The sequence below is a fragment of the Canis lupus genome, chromosome 15 (genome assembly GCF_048164855.1).
Source record: "Canis lupus baileyi chromosome 15, mCanLup2.hap1, whole genome shotgun sequence".
NCBI lineage: Eukaryota > Metazoa > Chordata > Mammalia > Carnivora > Canidae > Canis > Canis lupus.
The window spans coordinates 34855437-34874916 of NC_132852.1; the positions used below are offsets into that span (position 1 = coordinate 34855437).

At 42.9% G+C, this 19480-nt stretch overlaps 1 long non-coding RNA gene across 1 annotated transcript; it reads right to left on the minus strand.

Moving 5' to 3' along the window:
- Positions 1–13997: 13997 nt before the first annotated feature.
- On the minus strand, positions 13998–18224 carry LOC140605525 (uncharacterized). Its single transcript, XR_012008178.1, has 3 exons — positions 18132–18224; positions 17881–17982; positions 13998–14252 (listed from the first exon to the last, which is right to left on the minus strand). It is a non-coding gene; the product is annotated as an uncharacterized lncRNA (long non-coding RNA).
- Positions 18225–19480: the final 1256 nt, after the last annotated feature.

Consider the following 19480-nt stretch of genomic DNA (forward strand, 5'->3'; position numbering starts at 1 on the left):
GTGGAGCATTAACTCTTGATCTCAGGGTCCTGAGTTTGAGCCCCACATTAGGCATGGAGCCTACTCTAAAATACAAGAAAAAAAAAAGAAAGGCTTGGTTTTACAGAATACATGGTGGAGCTGACTCCTTGGTAGCCCGGCAGGCCTTACATAGCTATGCGTCCTTGGATAAAGTTTCTTGATTTCTGACACTTGCAATCTGAGGAAAGGAGTATTGAGATCCTCTGAGGATGGACGCTGACAAAGACCTCTTGTGCTGCTCCAGTGTCACAGACACTCCAGTGTCTGGCTTTGGAGTGATGAGGGCTGGGGCCTGCTCTCATTTTGGCACATCTCTGTTGCGAGAAGGCGGCTGCTTGAACTCAGGTCCTAAGTGCATAATGAAGGGCACAGTCTATCTGGTGGGGGCAGCAGACTGTATGCGACACTTTTACAAATCAGGTTCAGAGAAACTCACTGTAGCTGGTAGATGGAGGAATCTCAGTTTGCTGAAGTGTTGTCTTGAAATAGCACGGTTTTTACCCCATCACTGCTCTTATTTATACAGCGTAGCCCTTATGTCCTGCTGGTTAGCACATCCCTTAACGACTCCTTGGGTAGGTGCTGTCTTTCCTGTCACTTTGAGTCATTTGCAGTCTGATTCCAGTATTTAAGATTCAATCCTGTTTACTTTTCAAAACTTCAATCTTAAGCACAATGCAATGCTTATCTCCTCCCTGCTGCTGGGCTGGCCAGACTGTTGGCTCCCAGCTGCTTAGAGAGCAGGGGAGGGTGTGTAGTCTGTTTTTGAGACTTTTCCTTCTTTTCTTTCTGCTTGAAGAGATTAGGGAGCAGGAAGGAGGGGTAGAGGAAGCGGAGGTTTCCTTACCTTAGCAGCCCCATTTCAACATGGGGAGGGGCATGTCTCAGGCCTGTGGCCCCCTTCAAGGTGAAGAATATTTTTCAGGAAAGCAGCAGGGTTTCCCTCTGGGCACTCCAGTGAAGCATGCCCCACTTCTGGTTTCGATGTCCTATTATTCAGCTCTGTGGCTGCCTTGGAGCCCCTGGTTCCTGTCTCCCCACTAACCACATGTTCCTTCATGCACAACCACAGGAATCCTTGGGTTTCCTTCATATCCTCTGGAAGCCATATAGCACTAGAATAGATGGGAGTTACCCACCTTCCTTTTAGACACTCTAGGTTACAGTCCCTTCAAGTCAGGCTGACACTGCCCAGCCCAGTGAGCCTCCTACTTTCCTACTTTCAGAAATCTCTGGTCCAAAAACAGTACATGACAGTATCTGTTATGGGTTGAATTGTGTCCTCATCCAATCCCCCAAAAGGCCATGTTGAATCCTAACCTCCAGTACCTCAGAATGCCACCTTATTTGGAAATAGGGCCATTGCAGCTGTAATTAGTTAAAATGAAGTCATAACGAGTAGTGTGGACCCCTACTCTAATGAGACCTATGTCCTTAAAGATAACCGATTGAAGGCACATAATACAGTGAGAGAGCCATAGGTGACAGAGGAAGAAACTGTAGGAGCTACAAGTAGCAACAAGCCAAGGAAGACCAAGGAGTGCTGACAAACCACCAGAAGACAGGGAGAGTCAAGGAATGATTCTCCCCTACAGGTTTCAGAGACAGCACGGCCCTGCCAACACCCTGATTCTGAGCTTCTGATCTCCAGAACTGCAAGACAACAAATATCTGCTGTTGTAAGCCACTCTCTTTGTTCTTTGTCATGGCAGACCTACGAAACAGAGTATTTGCTCACAAGTGTTTCCAAATGTAAAGGAATACCAAGCACCCTCTTTTGGTCTCTGTAGGTGGAAGGGAACCAAAATGCCATTGCATCATGCTGCTAGGCTTCCAGAGTGTTCTCTGAAGAGTTTCTCATCACTCTGCAATCCTATGGGCTCTGCCACTCAGCCATTATCTAGTAGGAGGGATTAGATGATAGTCTTTCCTTCTTTCAGACATCTCTAACCTTTATGAGTGGTTTTCTTGGAGTCTCCCTCACTCCTTGTTTGGCACAGCCAGGACATTCATAATGAATGCATTATGACTGCAGGACTCTGAAGTCCAGTGACCCTGCTTCTTGTCCTTGGACCTTTCTTATATGGACTAGTTTGGTGGTAGGCAGGCTGGTTTTGGCTCCTCTCAGCCTGTCCTATGTGACCTGATTGGTCTCCTTGTACATTGAATATGAGGTCCTAACTGTAGTTTGCCTTTCTTGCTCTCATGTTGGGTCCTGGCTGTAATCCTGGAAAATTGGAAGAGCCCCATTCAGTATCTTGTTCTTTCATTTATTTAGAGCAGACCTTACGCTTTGTCAAAGGAGTCTAAGCAGGCTAGGATGTGAGACTGACTGCTTCTAGTTCTCTAGGGTGAGAGAGCAGATGTCTTTCTAAGAAGGAAGTGTGTGAAGGTGGAGACAAGTTCCTAGAATCTAGGTTCCCACAGAATGATGCTTCCCTAGGCGACCTTCGGGAGAGCTGGGTCTCAGACCATCTCTGAGGGGAAATGAGAATCTCCTGGATCAATACTTTTTTTTTAGTGAGAAAATGCCACTACTATGACTATTCAGGGCAGAACTGAAAGTAGAAGGGGTCACAATCCAGGGTAAAGCCTGAGACAGGTGTGGAGATGAGGAGAGCCAGGCCTCAAGCCTTGCCTTAGTTCTAGCAGATGAGGAAAGGAAATGTTACCAGTGGAATCAGTTTTCTATCCATGCCTTCCCCAGATTCATCTTTGAGGGGCTGCCTGCTTTCCACAGAGTGGAACTAATTGCTTGCTGAGCCTTGGGCTTTTCTCTTGTCTGGGTCTCCCTGAAGACCATGGAGGTACTGATGTCCTGTGGGGGCCAGAGCAGGACAAGTTGTCTACTCTGAGGTGATGGGATGTGGGGTGGCCTTGTCCACATATCTGTCCCCCATTCCATACCTGGAGGCCCATCTGGAAAGAAGTCAGTTAAGCTCAGGTTTGGCTTTGGTTGGCTTTATAGTTTGCAAGGGACCACCTAGAGAGCCACCTGGCACCTGGCTCCTGCTTCCTTAGAACCAGAGAGCTGGGGGTGCCCCAGTGGCTCTAGGAAGTGCCTCCCCTCAGAGTTTCCTCTGCCTGGTCTGCATGGTCTCCCTTTGTTGGTGCGCTCCTTTTTCATGGTGGGCCTCATCTCTGACTAGCTTCCCAACCTTCCCCTTTTGTCTACATCATATATGAAGGAAGTTGTCCTGATTCCAAATTCTTTACTTCAGGCTGCCTCCGGAATTGCCAGCCAGCCTGTGGGTGGGATGCCCTGGGGTCAGGTGCCCAATTCTGGTCCCATCATAGGCTAGTCCTGGACAAAGAGCAGCTGAGCTTCACTCCCTGAGAGAGGCACGCAGACACAGCTAATAGGCCAGGGCGGGCTGGGCAGCTTGTAGATGACACATTTAACTTAAGCACTTATTTCATAGCTATCATCTATCTATCTATCTATCTATCTATCTATCTATCTATCTATCATCTATCTATCATCTACCTATCTATCATCTATCTATCTATCATCTCCCTAACTTCTCTTTCTCATCCTAAATCAGCCCTTTGGTTAGGCTAAGGCTGTAATTTCTCAGTGTTAAGTTCCTTGGGGGACAAGAGAGGCAACGAGAGAACAGTGGGTGGTGGTGGGAGGAGAGTCCTGGACAGGATGAGAAAGCTCTACAGAAAGGGTGGTGAGGCCCCTGTGGTGACCAACCTCGCTCTTTTTGTCCTGCCTGGAAAGGCGGGACCACAGGCACTTTCAAGGTAACAAAGTCCCTGGAATGCCCCTTCCACTCATGCCCGGGAGGTGAATAACTCACGGCAGTCTACCAGGAGTGCCGTGTGGAAGCCAGCACTCCCATCTTCTCTTTGTCCTGGCTCCAGTGCCCCAACCCCTTGTCCCACCCTTCTGAAAAGAGGCAGCAGGAGGAAAGAACCAGCAGTGGTGAGTGTGACACCAAGCCTATGCTGAGACCTGGACACCCTGGACATTGCAGTGTAGGCTGGGGAAGGGGGGTAAAGAAAGCTTCCTGGAGGAAGCCAAAGAATGGGCCCTTCTCATCTGGGACTCGGGGAGGGGGTAGGATCAGTATCAGAAATACCCGGAGGTTTAAAAATTATAACAGGTTTCCAGCTCATCTTCTCCTGAAATTGTGATGGTCCCAGACAGGAAGATAGAGAAATGTCTTTTGAAAAGCTTCTCTCCAGGGCATTCTGCTTCTTTTTCCCACTCCCTTCGGATCTTCCTGAGGACGACTCAGCTAAACTGTCGTCTCTAAACTTTTTTGATCAGGCATGCCATGGATGAAAAATTTTAAGTAGTATCCTGGACATTTGGCTATTTATTCCAAAATCGTCATCGGGCTCCCGGCGTGGAGCCTGCTTCTCCCTCCTCCTGTGTCTCTGCCTCTCTTTCTCTCTCTATGTCTATCATAAATCAATCAATCAATCAATCAATCAATCAATCTTAAAAAAAAAAAAAAAAAAGAAGGGAATCCCTGGGTGGCTCAGCGGTTTAGCGCCTGCCTTTGGCCCAGGGTGCGATCCTGGAGTCCTGGGATCGAGTCCACGTCGGGCTCCCAGCGTGGAGCCTGCTTCTCCCTCCTCCTGTGTCTCTGCCTCTCTTTCTCTATGTCTATCATAAATAAATAAATAAATCTTAAAAAACAAACAAACAAAATCGTACACCTATACTTCTGTTATTATGTAGTCATCATAAAGACTTTTATCAACAGAAAGAAACTTAAAATTTAAGTACAAATAGAACTTGTAATATTTTTGTACTGACCCCTAACTCACCTGGTGTCCCCTCCAGGGAGTGTGTACTGTTTTTGGAGACCACTGCTCTATGTTCATATTTGTGCCCCCCATGCCTAGATCAGGGCCCAGCATGCAGTAGGTGTTCAGTAAACAATTTTATGGAAAAGATGATTAACAAATGAGTTAGGGCTGGGTCTTGAGGAATATGAGTCTTGAAAATATGTAAGTGAGGAGAGGAAGTGAGCTGAGAGCCTCCCTTATAGATTAACATTATAATTTATTGACCTTTCTTAATAGGAACATTAAAATCAGACCTTCTGGGAGGACCTTATGTTTTGAGCCATGATTGATTGTTTAATTAATTAAATTAAATGTATTTATTTATCCCTCATCTCCTCACATAGTGGTCCCATAGTCCCACATTCCAGTCGCTTGACCATCTCCTGGCTGGGCCAATCCACCTTGTGACACAGGTTCTATCAACAGGACAACCAAGAGCAACAAGGAAGCACTCTGGGGAAAGGGATTCAATGAGGAGGTTCCCAGGAGAAAAAGAGCTCCAAATCTCGGCTATTAGTTAATTAGGTGCTGAGTAAAACAGGCTGGAACAGGTTGAGTGAAAAGGATTATTATAGGCTCTTAATGGTTGGAAATTGATTTATTAGCACAGCAGCATATTTGCATGCAAGACAGAAAGTTCGTAATAATCCAGAGTGGGGTTTTGTAGGCAGAAGGATGGAGAGTTCAGGGCCACTGGGATTGCCTGTCTGAGGATTTCTTTGAACTTTAACCTGCTCACCCACTCCAGAAGCCTTTGTTGAGGGAGCAAAGAGGTACTCACTTTCCAAGCAGGAGACCATTCTCAAAGCACTTTACCAACAGAATGCCAAGACCTTCCTTCTTCCTCCCTTGTTTTGTAGATAATAATCACAACACTTATATGTTGCTTGCTTACAGTTTCTGTGCCTGACTCTGTTCTCAAAATGCTTTACAAATACATTGACTTACTTATTCCTTGTAACAACATGGGAGGATGGTGCTAAGAGTTTTCTTCTTTTAAAGTTGAGGCAACTGAGCCACACAGTAGTTAAGGGACTTGCCAAAGCTCATTAGTGGCTAGTAAGTGGCAATTCTAGGCATCAAACCTCAGCAGACTGGCCTCAATGACTTGCCCCCAACCATGGTGCCATTGATGAGGAAGTAGAAACTGCCCTGACTTAAAATGATTTAGTGTGTTTTGGGCTCAGTTCACTACTATCCTCCTCCTCAGAACCCTGATACCCTAGGCTCTTGCCTTCAAATTTCCTAAATTAATCTGGTACCAGATCCCTCATTCACACTAAAGTGTAAATGACTGAGAATCTGTTAAAGGACTACCCCTGTCTGGGAAACATTTTAGTAAGATCTAGAATGTCAAAATGAAAGGATGAAGCTTTCAAGATGGAATCTGAAGCAACGTTTGGAATGTTTGCTATGGGTGGGTATTTGATGGCTTCAGGGTCACGCTTTGCAGACTGGAGGGCAGGTAAGTGCTTTGTCATTTGGGGGCAGAGCCACCAAGAGGCTAGAGCTGCACAGAGCCTCAGTCTTGCCCCTGCCCTGGCTGAAGGCTTGTGTTCATGGTCTCCGCGGGAGCCACTGGGGAGCACTGCAGAGTAGAGCAGCTGTCAGCCACCACCAACTCCATTGTTAGAAAACCTGGTATGAAGTTTATAGCATATTTCACAGTTTTAAAAGTGTGTGTCTGATGTCAGTCTTCTCAAACTACTCACCGTCATGGAGCAGGTTGGCTTGGTCCTCATGCCCACCCTGCAGCCGTCCTGGAACACATGGGACTTTGAATGGCAGTCCCTGCAGCTGGGATCAAAGGCAGGGGTGAGGGCATGCTGGCAACAGGAATGGCCTCTTGAAAGATGTGGGGAGAGAACAGAGACCCCACTGAGTGGAGGATAGAGGTCCAGGTCCTCATCAGGTGTCATTACACATGTGGTCTGCAGAGAAGAGCCTTTTGATGGAGTCCTGGGGAGTCCAGAGTTGCAGGTGGGGATCATGGAAACTTCTAAAGCTCCCCCACCAGGGAAGCAGGCTCTGCCCTGGCTCCATGACTCGTGTGTGGCCTTTATGGGCCATGACCAATGGCTCAAGGCCTGGGCTGGCAGCCATCAGCCTTTATCCTAGGCAGGAATTCTAATTAAACTGGGACTTCTGAGTCTCACTTACAAAAAGCTCAGCACCAGACTCTGCCTTTCAGGCCCTACCGGCTGGTCACACTTTTGAATACCACCTGCAGGGACACCCAGCTCAGGGATTCTTGGCTTGCCTTCGCAGTGGGCCACAGAGGACCTGAGCCAAGTTGATCTTTGGGGCAGGCCTTGAGCTTTGATTCTAACAGATCTTTAGAGAAAAACATTTGATGGCCTCTTGGATCATTCTGGTCCTTCTCTTACTACTCTTCTTGCTATCCATGCCACTCTTTTGTATTTGTTACATCCATCTTTTTTCTTCATGATGAATTGGGTGGTTTGAGGTATTCAGGGATCCAGGGAAATTCAGGGTAGTAGAATCCCCTCCATCTGGACTTCTCCAAAGGAACCAATGGGGGGAGGGTTCATTTAAAGAAACCCAAGTGAGTACCAGGCAGACCATAGCACCAAGGCCCCTGGCTCATGAGGCATGGATGCCAGAGAAGCTGGACTCGGAACTGAATCCTGAGGGATTGGTAGGATTTGTGGAGGCAGAAAGGAAGCTCCCCCCTGAAAAAAAAAGAAAGGAAGCCCAAAGGCACAAGGAAATAGCTGCCTTGCACATTTTAAATAAAATGAGAGGTTTATCTGCAAATTAGAAACCCTTGATTCCCAAACTTACCCCATTCTGCTAATTCCTAAAGGGAACAGCTAGAGCAACTCTTTTCCTTTTCCATGTTCAGCAATCGGATCGTCCTGTCACTACATGTTTCAGTGATGTCCATTTTCGTCTGACTTCAGAGGTATAACATGAGAATGTGCACGTGGCTGATGAGGTCCATGGAAGGAGGGTGGGGAGGCAACATCCCCCCGGAGCTTTGATGCAGTTCTGGCAGCAAATGTATCACTATCGTCAGTCTGCCTCCCAGGGCCTCCTGTCCTCTTTACGATGCCCCTCATCCTATAACCGAGCTCAGGACTGGGACCCCATTTCCATGCCCTCCACTGAGTCTTGTTCACTGGTGAACCAAATGCTTGGTGCAAGGAGGGTGGAAGGTCAGGGGTGAAAGAAAAGATCTGAGGGGTACCTGGTGCTGCCTTTGGGAAACAGAAGCTTCTCAGCCTCTGTGGGACGATGAAGCTGGGGCCTGGGCTCCTGGCTGACTTTCCTGCTGGTCCAGAAGACACCCACACACCCAAACCACGGGGAATGTGACTTGCTGACCTTGGCAGGAAGGAGGGCTGACTCGGCCTTTTGCGTAACATAAATACTCAGCACAGCTGCCTATGACCTGCCCATTTCTTGTCAAGTCCAAGAAGGAAAGACCTACTGGCCAAACCCTTTACCCCACTGCACCTCAGACCCCAAGAACTTGGGCTCTGCTCAAGTTAGTAAGCTGGAGCTCCTTCCTCCCACCCCCAAATTGGCTACTGGTAGAGGAAAAACCTGGGTAAGGATAGTAAGGGAATCTGTGGAGCTGCCTGGTCTAATGGAAAAATAAAAGGTCTGCTGTTGATAGACATTCTTGGGAAGCCTCCTGTTAGGGAAGCTCTGTGTCTTTTTGCCCAGGCTGATGAGGGACTTGGGAGAGGGAGGAAAGAACAAAAGAATTTAACCTGGCAAAAGAGATGGTCTCTCCTAGTGCTTTTCTCACCCATCCTCAGCACCAAAGCTAAACCCTTCATCACCCTCCCAATCCCATCCCTGGGGTTGACCTGGATTCAGTCCTTTGTTCATAACTCACTGTCACTGCCTACCCTTACTGCCACTGGCAGTGTGTCCTTCCTCTCCTCTGCTTGTCTAGATTCCACGAATCCTTCTAGACCTGACCGGAGTCCCATGACTTCTATGAAGCCTTCTCCCACTCCCTGATTCCTCACTTCTGGGAACTCTTGACATCTGGAGTTAGTCCCACACGCACTGTTAGCACTTAATTTTTCTCTAATAGTTTCATGAAAATTAGCTCTTACCAGCTTGTTGTCATCACTTAGAGAGCACAGCTCGGTTGTATCCTGAGATGGGCTCAGTAAGTACAGAATTGATGGATGGGTTCTTGGAAAGATGGCAAGTTCTTTCAATATATATGGCCCCTGTGGCCATTTTCCAGGGCCTACCAGACCACACAGTAAATGGAAGAAGGGTCCTTGGTCTTGAAATTTAGAGATGAGTCTCCAGCAGAAAGAATTGAGCTGCTAGATGTATATATGCTTATTGGTTGGAGCTCAGCTTGATTCCAGGGTGGTACTGGCTGCCCTTATGTGAGAGCTTATCAGGAGGTGAGTGGGCAAGATGTTTTTGCCCAGCATTTTAAGGCCACAGTTTCCTTATCTGTATAAATGGTTTGATTAGGTTATCTCCAATGTCTTACTGCCATGAACTAAATTGTGTCCGCCCAAAAGTCATGATGAAGCCCCAACCCCCAATGTGACTGTCTTTGGAGATGGGTTTTTGGGAGGTAATTAAGTTTCAGTGAGGTCATAACGATGAGGTCCTACTCTGATAGGATTGGTAGCCTTATAAAGAGAGAGAAAAAAAAATCTATACACACACACACACACACACACACACACCCCAAATAAAGGCCACGGTGTGAGGAAATAGTGAGAAGGCAGCTGTCTGCAGGAGGAGAGCCCTTACCAGAAGTTGACTGCTGTTGGCCCTTGATCTTTGATTTTTAGCTTCCAGAACTGTGAAAAAATAAATGTCTGTTGTTTAAGTTACCTGGCCTATGGTATTTGTTAGGACTCATCCACCTATATTTTATTCACTTATTGATACAATCAGGATTTATTGAATGCTTACTGTGTGCCACAAAATATTATCTCTATGAGGGTGTTAGTAATGGACAAAACGATGAAAAGCCCTCTTTTCATGGAGTTTACATTCTAATGAAGGAAGACAGATTTAACAAAAGAATAAATAACTGCATTAAATAGTGTGTCAATGTTGGTAAATGCTATAGAGAAAAACTAAGCAGAGAAGTGGATGAGGGAATTCTAGAGAAGTGTGTTTAGGCAGACACCTGACCTCCTTGGGCTTGTCCAGAAGACCTCACCAAGAAGATAATATTTAATTAAAGACCTGAACATGTAATCCACATGAATACCTGAGACTTCTAAAATTAGGTTAAAAAGTATCCATTTTACAAGTAAAGGTATGGAAAGTCTAGTTTAACAGTGATTCATAATTTAGGGATCTAGTTGACTGCAAGTTCATCAAGAGTCCTGAGTATCCTGTGGCTGCTCAAGAAGTTACTGCTGCATTAACAGAAGTGCAGTGGCCAGATAATAGCGGTGACATTACAGCTATGCTATAATATTGTGTTCAGTTCTGAGCACCACATATTGGAGCACTCTAGAAGACCCAGCAAAGGTATTCAGAGATTTGGGAGCTATGTCCTCAGGGAACAGCTTGGGGAACTGAGCATACTTAATCTACAGAAGAAAAGATTTATATGACTGTGAGTAGGATCATGTCAAGTATGTGGAGAGTTGCTGGCTGGAAGAAGGGCTTATTGTGTGGAGATACGAAATGCAGACCAAAGACCAATAGGTGAGAATCCCCAAACCAAATCAGTGCCAAAAATGGAATAGAAATGAGACAGGTATATTTAAAAGTAGGCTTTAGAGTTTCTCCTAGGATTGGTGGAGGGTAAAGCTAGCACAGTGGGTGGTGGGAAGATAATAAAAATTGTCAGATATCAAATATGCTGAGTAAGAGATGTCTGCATTGACAGAAAAGAAGAATCGATGGCTTTTTGGTCTAGTCAGCTGTAAGAGCTCAGTCAGAAGGTAAATGAAACACTGTGGCATAATGGGACATCACTGCACAGGAAATGGGGAGCCTCCTCTCTGCCATTAACCTCTCTGGGTCTCCATTGTCTCCTGCAAAAAAGTGTAGATAATAACACCTGCCCTGATAAAAGGCAGGGACTAAACAGATGATTGCTTGAGGGTCCCTCAGACTCAAAAATCTAAATTATGAGGAGGGAGACTGCACCCTGTCACAGAAAAAGATACTTCTAATGCTAAGTGCCATTTGACAATGGAAGGGGTATCGTGACAATGATTGTGTTCAGCAGGAGCTGGGTGACATCTGATGGGGATACACTAGAGGAGGCTAGATGACTTCCAAGGTTTCTTCCAGCACTGAGAGTCTCCTACAAGGCTCTGACTCAGGCCTCTTTATGCTCCTTGCCCTTTCTTCAACTGTCAACAGCCACGTATAATCAAATGTGACCCCATATTATATCTGAGTAGAAAACCAGAACACAGCACAGAGCCAAGTCCAACTTATAAGGTTCTCCAGATTCCCGACTTGATAGTTGTTACTATTTACCTCTTGAGTGAGGAGGTGGCTTGTGTCTCAGGGCCTGGGGCTTCCAGTCATGGAAACTTAAAAAGGGTTAGATAGCCTGGCAAAGACACCTAGTGAGATGGTGGCTTTGGGGAAGGATATATGATGGATATGGAGTAAACAGTTCCTGAATCAGAAGATGCTTCCCAAGAGTACCAAGTGGTCTGCTGCCCCTCTTGGGTTCTTTCAGAAATGTCTATGCCTCCCTCATCCCTCCATTAACTGCCTACCTGTCTTCCTCTAGAGTCTTACCTGTGTTCTTCTCTAGTGGACATCTTTATGGAAGCACAAAATCCATCTGGAAGGATCCTTGAGAATGTATAATTCCATCTGGAAGGATCCTTGAGAATGTATAATTCAGTGTTTCCCCAAATGTCAGTCTTTCACACACCACTTTCACAGTTTTTGACAAATACATATGCCAACTGTTCTATTATTTACTCATAACTTTATTTCAGTTGAGACTTTAAAAAGCTGCATGTTTTTATATTACCAGAATAAATGGAAAACCAGCCTTGCTTGCACGTATTCAAGATAACGATAATTAACATTAATCATTAAAATTTAAAAATGTTTCCCCTTAGGGCACCTGGGTGGCTCAGTCAATTAAATACTCACTCTTGATTTCAGCTCAGATCATGATCTCAGGGTCGTGAGATTGAGCCCTGTGTCAGGTTCCACACTCAGTCTGCTTGGGATTCTCTCTCTCCTCCCGTTGCCCATTTCCCCTCCCACTCTCTGTCTCTAAAATAAATAAATAAATCTTAATAAAAACCCAGATTTCTTTAAAAAAAATGTTTCCCCTTGTACCCATGTAAAACTATCCCAAGTACCTTACCATAGTATACGCACACCATACTTTTACAAACATGGATTGACTGCAACCCTCTTCCTGCACATTCATTGTGAACATTCATATGGAAACTAAGGCCCAGAGAGGTTTAGTCACTTGTTCAAGTTTGGTAGATGATGAGTGGCCTGCACTTCTGACTCTCAATCAGATACTCTTGGTTCATTCTATCTCACTCTTCTTTAGATGAAGCTGATGGGGGTTAAAGATATTTACCATCTGTATTAGTTTCCCAGGGGAGCAGTAACAAAGTACCACAAACTGGGTGGCTTAAACAATAGAAATTTTTTTGTCTCGGGGTTCTGGAGGCTAGAAGTCCAAAATCAAGGTGCTGAGGGGGCCATGCTCTCTCTGAACCCTCTAGGGGGAGGGTTCATCCCTGCCTCTTCCAGTTTCTGGTAGCCCAAGATGTTCTTTGGCTTGTGGCATCATAACTCTAATCCCTACCTTTGTTTTTACCTGGTGCTCTCCTTGTGTATTTATTTCTGTGTCTTTACATGTCCATCTTGTCATAAGACACTGTATAAGAGCCTACTTTACTCCAATGTGATCTTATCTTAACTAATTACATCTGCAGTGACCCAATTCCAAATAAGGTCCCATTCTGAGGTACTGGGGGGTTAGAATTTCAACATATCTTTTTTGGGGAATACAATTTAACCCTTAACGCCATTCCAAAAGGACTTGAATTTCATTGGGGTCATTGAAAGACCCCTAGATAAACAAATAAAATTAAAATGATTGAATTACATTCACTGATAAAATAATAATTTGCATTGTACATTGTGGTGTGCCAGTACCATCTCATCTGATCCTTACTTAGTTCTCTGAGGTAAACAAGTATGGTAGATTGTTATAGTAATGGTCCTCAATTAACCATTCTTCCTATATCTATTTGTGTAGCTTTTTTGACAATGGTTCTGGCTTTAGCCTTATGACTTGCTTTGGCCCATGGAAAATTAGTAAATATGATGCAAACATAGGCTACTAAAGTGTTTATATATTGGGCTTTTGCCTACTCTTGTTGTTGGGAACTCTTTTGCTATCAGGTGAAGAAGCCAGGACCTGTCTATGGACAGGGACTTCCTATCACTGTGACAGGTTGTCTCAGTTGAGGCCCTACCCCAACCAGCCTCCAGCTGATCTGCCAGCTGATTGTAGCTAAGTGAGTGACCCCAGGAAGAACAGTAGAGGAACAGTCACCTGAACCCAACCCAATACTGGACTCACAGAATCATGAGCAAATAAAATGGTTGTTTAAATCCACTAAACTTTTGTGTGGTTTGTTACTCAACAATGTATAATTGACACAGACAATATTGCTCCTATGTCATAGATGAAGAAACCAACTCTCCAAGGATTTGATTGACTTGCTTATCATGACAAAGACTGGAAAGAAAGAGAAAGTCTTATCCTTTTTGATGCAAGAACCTGGCATTTGAACACAGTGCTATGGGCATTTCTGATCTTCCCTGATTAATAATATGTGACAGAGTTTGAGAAATTCTAGAAGAAAGGAATAAAGTATTCTCGGGGCTAAAGTCTGACCAAATGTAAAGAGACTATAGAGATGAGGCTTTTTTTTTTAATCTGGAAAGTCAAACGTATGTAAGATAAGGGAAGTAAAGCCTGCAAAACCATGGTTGGGGGTAGACACAAACTAATCTGAAAATCTGAAAACTGGGGAGCAGAAGGACAGCCTCTAAAGCTTGAAAGAGGCAATTTTAGGACAAATGAAGGACAGGGCTTCTTTTCACAGTGAGTATTCAGTTAATAGGACTCATTACTTTCAAGTGTGGTATAGGTTTAAAATATAAATGGTTTTATTTATTTATTTGTTTATGAATATACACAATCACATTTTTTGAGGACATATTATGGTAGGCACCATGCTAAGAGATGGGGATTCAGAAATTAATAGTACACAGTCATCTCACCCATATTCCAGCAAGAGACAGACATGTTGATTCCTCAATCCACGTATGCTGATTGAACACTATGTGTGCCAGATCTTGCGCTAGCACTGCAGGTAGATTGGTGAGCAAAACAGAAATCACTCCTGTCCTTCTGAAGTCACTCCTTGAGCCCACAGTTTCTTAAAGAAGGCAGATGTTAGAGAAATAATTAAATTATAACACAAGACTAATTAGTCACTAATGAGCATGGTGTTGTAACAGAGAAGTACAGGGAGCTTTAGGAATATACAAAAAGGAGTTATTATGTAGTCTAGGGAGTCATAAAAGATCTCCCTGAGGAATTTAGGTGTAAGCTGACAACAGGAGCTGAATAGCAGTGAAGTTGGCAGAGAGAGAGAGGGAGAGAGAGGTGGGGAAGAACATTCATAGAGGGAACATCATGTGACAGAGGATGGAGAAGAGTTATTTGAGGAACTGCAAGATGTCTCATATGGCTGTGTTGAAGGAAACAATAGGGGTAAGAATGAGCTAGAGTAGGTCCTTTTCTGCCATGCTCTGCAGCCCCCAGAGGCTCAAAACTAAAAATTACATCACCTGGGCTACATAGACCTCTGACTTCCAGTTGGGTCTGGGCAACAGAAGCATGAGTAGGAGATCAGAGAATATGGGGCAAAGAAGGCATGGCATTTCTTCTCCTACACTCACCCTGCTTGGGTGCTGAGGTTCTGGCAATAACTGTATCTTATAACAACATTTCCTGTTGAGTGGCCCCACTTCAATGGACCTAGTTTTATTGGTTTTGGTAACACCCTTTGTTCATTCTGCTCATTAAAGCCTAGCAGTCACAATGACTTCCTACTTTTTCCTAGTCCCAAGTGCCTTAATCTCCCTTTTTGCTCCTTTAACTTCTATAAATAGTCTCTTTATTAAATTGTCTTTAAATTCCAGTTGAAGGTGCCTCCTATTTTCTGCTCAGGAGCTTAACTAAAGGTCACACTAAGGACTTTGGACTTAGTTCTAGGGTCAATGATAAGATGTTTCTGAGATTTCAGCATAGGAGTGACATGATATTTGTTCTTTAAAATATCCAGTGGTTTCTGCTCCTAGTAATGACAGAGAAAGGTCTTACCAGACTGTCTCGCCTGTAAAAATCAACTAAAAATCTGGACAAGTAGTTAAAAAAGTGCAGCTACACGAAGCATACACGAAGCAGTAGAAAATCAACAGGAACAGATAGACTTTTTATGGAAGTATGCTCTCAGAGGAGGGGATTTTTTTTTTTTTCTAAAGTAAGTTCTCGTTTTTGTGGCTTTTCCCATGAAAACAAGTGTAGTGATATGATGCTGGAGATGGCAGAGTGCTTGTGTAAAAACGGGAGTCTCTCTGGGCTAGGAAACTAGGAAATTGAAGCCAGAGAAATTGTGGCTGCTAAAGAGAGTGGAGGAATCATGGTAGGGAAAGAGCCAAAGAGGATCCCAAATTCTGATTACCCATATTTCTCAATGATCCCTCATACCATACATTTACAAAATAGACTGACAGTGATTCAGTTAAAGAAAAAAATACTTGAACAGACACAGGACACAGGGACTGTTACCCAAGAAAGAGAGTTAGTGGTTCTTATCAGAGGGAAGAAAAAACAGAATCACAAATTTCCATAACTTTCCATAAATATTTACAACGACCAGTATACAACTCAAATTTATCTGACATACAAAAAGCCAGGAATTTGGAACATATTCTTGAGAAAAAAGAAAATCTGAAAACAACCCTGAGATGACCCAGATATTGGAACTAGCACACAGGATTTTAAAATGGCACTATAACTATCCTCAATGAAGTAAAAGAAAATATGCTCATGATGAATGAAAAGATAGGATGTCTCAACAGAGAAAGAAAAATGATTTTTTAAAAAACCTAAGTAGGGGATCCCTTGGTGGCTCAGCGGTTTGGCGCCTGCCTTTGGCCCAGGGCGCGATCCTGGAGTCCCAGAATCGAGTCCTGCGTCGGGCTCCCAGCTTCTTCCTCTGCCTGTGTCTCTGCATCTCTCTCTCTCTCTCTCTCAATATGTCTATCATGAACAAATAAATAAATAAATCTTTAAATAAATAAATAAATAAATAAAAAACCTAAGTAGTTAGCAAAAGAAAAAAATCTAAGTGGAAACTTTAGTACTGAAAAATACAATATCAAGGATGAATGGACTTAACATCAGTGGAGATAACAAAGGAAATAGTAAGTGAACTTGAAAATGGAGCAATTGAAATTATCCAAAGTGAAGAACAGGACATAAATAAATAAAAAAATAAACAAATTTAAAAATGCATTATAGCAAAATTGTGGAAAGTCAAAAATAAAAAGTAAATCTTGAAGACAGCAAAAGAAAAATGATACATTGCATAAAGGGAACAATTCCATTTAGGTTTCATTTCCCACTAAAAAACATGGAAGTTGGAAGAGTAGAATATCTTTCAAGTAGAGAAGGAAAGAAAACTGTTGACACAGAATTCACTTCAGTGAAAATATCCTACAAGAATTAAAGTTAGCTCTCCAAACAAATGCTGCCAAGCAGCCATAATGGACACAAGCTGTGTGTGGCCCATCAAGCTGGCCAGGTTATCAAGGTAATGAGCATGGAGGGTGTAGAGGGAGAGGGAGATAAACCCAAGCAGACTCTATGCCAAGTCTGAAGCCTGACCCTAGAACCCAGGACCATGACCTAAGCTGAAACCAAGAGTTGGTTGCCTAATTGGCTGAGCCACCCGGGTGCCCCTTGCAAGGTTTAAATAATTTGTGTGAAATAGAACCATATTAACTGTAAGCTAACCCATTTTGTAAAAAAATTAGGGATGTGTATTATAATTCCTATGGCAACCACTAAAAGTAATGCAAAGAATAAAAGCTAATGTGACAGGAAAATTAAAATTAAATCTTAAAAAAAGTTGAAAAAATAAAAAAATAGGATTGGAGGAACAGTAGAACAAAAGAAAACAAAACAAAAACCAGAGGAAAAATATAAAAATAAAAAAACAATCTAAATGGTAGCTCCAAATCCAACCCTACCAATAATTATATTAAATATTAATGTACTAAAATACTCCATTTAAAAGATATAGATTATCATATTGAAGAAAATAGGATCCAATTATATGTTGTCTATAAGAGACACACACTCTAAAGACAGATATGTTGAAAGTAAATGGATGAAAAAAATACAATGTGAACACTAAGATGGAAAGCTTAAGTGGCTACATTAATATCAGAAAAAGGAGAATTCGAGACAAAGGGTATTACTAGAGCCAAAGGGAAACATTTCACAATGATAAGAAGGGTCATTTCACTATGACTTTACTTGCAAATATATATATGCCTATAACAAAGCTTCAATATAGATGCAACAAAATAGATGGAATTAAAGAGAGAAATAGAAAATTCCACAGTCATTGGTAATTTTATCATCTCTCCCCAGCAATTGATAAAATGAGATCAAGAAATCAATAAAAAACTGATTTGGACAACAATGTCAATCACTGTGGTTGCATTGATATTTATAGAATATTACACTGAATGATGACAGAATATATATTCCTTTCAAGGGTACGTGGTGTGTTTGCCAGGACAGATCATAAGTTGGGTCATAAAGCAAATTTTAAATTTAAAAAGGTTGACATCATAGCCTTTTGGCTTTCAGCTGGGAGGGGGTGAAGGTGCAACTGTCTTTAGTGCTCCCAAATCTGGGTTCATCTAACACCAGCCACCTCCACCATGTCACCTAAATTCAATACCAACCATATTAAAATCATATACCTGAGGTGCACTGGTGAGGAAGTCAGTGCCATGTCTACTCTGGTCTCCAAGATAAGTCCCTTGGGTCTATATCCAAAAGTTTGGTGATGACATTGGAAGGGTCTGAGGATTACAGTGAAACTGACCATTAAGAACAGATAGGCCCAGATTGAAGTGGTACCTTCTGTCTCCACCCTGATTAATAAAGCCCTCAAGGAATCACCAAAAGACAGAAGGAAGCAGAAAAACATTAAGCACGGTGGAAATCTCACTTTTGATGAGATCGTCAACATTGTCTGACAGATGTGGCACTGATCTTTAGCCAGAGAACTCTCTGGAACCATTAAAAACATTCTGAGGACTGCCCAGGCTGTGGGCTGTAGTGTTGTTGGTTGCTGTCCTCATGACATCACAGATGACATCAGTAGTGGTGCAGTGGAATGCCCAGTTAGTTAAGAACTACAAAGGAAAATATTTCAATAAAGGATCATTTGACAACAACAACAACAACAACAACAACAACAAAAAGATTGACATCATAGAGAATATGTTCTCTGATTACGGTGAAATTAATTAGAAATCAATAGAGCCTAGGTGGCTCAGTCAGTGTCTGCCTTTGGCTCAGGTCACAATCCCAGGGTCTTGCTTCTCTTTCTCCCTCTCCTGCTCCCCCTGCTTGTTCTCTCTCTCTCTCTCTTTCTGTCAAATAAATAAAATCTTTAAAAAAATCATCAAGATAATTAGGAAAACTCCATATATTTGGCAATTAAGTACCACAGTTCTAAATAATCCAATAATTAGAGAAGTCATAGTAGAAATTAGAAGACATTTTGAATTAAATGATAATGGAAATGTAACACATTGAAATTTGTGGGATGCTACTAAAGCAGTGCTGATTGTAGGACTGGAACAGGGGATATACAAGATGAACCTAGAACATCTTTCACTAGAGAGTAAGGAAATGCTCAAAAATCAGGATAGGGGCAGGTGGAAGGGATACAGGAACAAACTAAAAAAGCTCCCATGTCCAAAGCTGGGACAATCTGAGCTACAAAACCAGTAATGCAGTATTGGATTATGGCCCAAAATATAAAATAAATATCCATGAATCTGTGTTGATATAAATCAATGACTGAATAAATAAATGTGGGAGAAGAGACAAGTCTTCTGTACAGAAGAATTCCGGATAAATTATATGAATGCTACTCCCAGCCCCTTGAGTATGAGCTGTCGAATAAAGTATGGAAAGGGATTGGAAGAGAGGGAGATGGGGTGTAACTTTAGTGGAAAAACCTGACAATCACAACCCCAGATAACTGATCAAGATTAACATTGTCCTTGATAAGCCATGCTGATAAAAACCCTTGATATGACGTGATGAGAATGGCACTTTACCTTTGTGATCTTTCTCCTCAAAATCCATAACAACCACTCTTGCCTGAAAAAGACAAGCTGAGAGACAGTCTACAATATATCTTACTGGTATTCCTCAAAACAGTCAAGGTCATCAAAAGCAAAGAATCTGAGAAGCTAAGTCAGGAGGATGACTAAATATAATGGAATATCCTGGATGGGATTCTGGAAAATGAAAGGATCTTAGGGAAAAATTTGTGAAATCCAA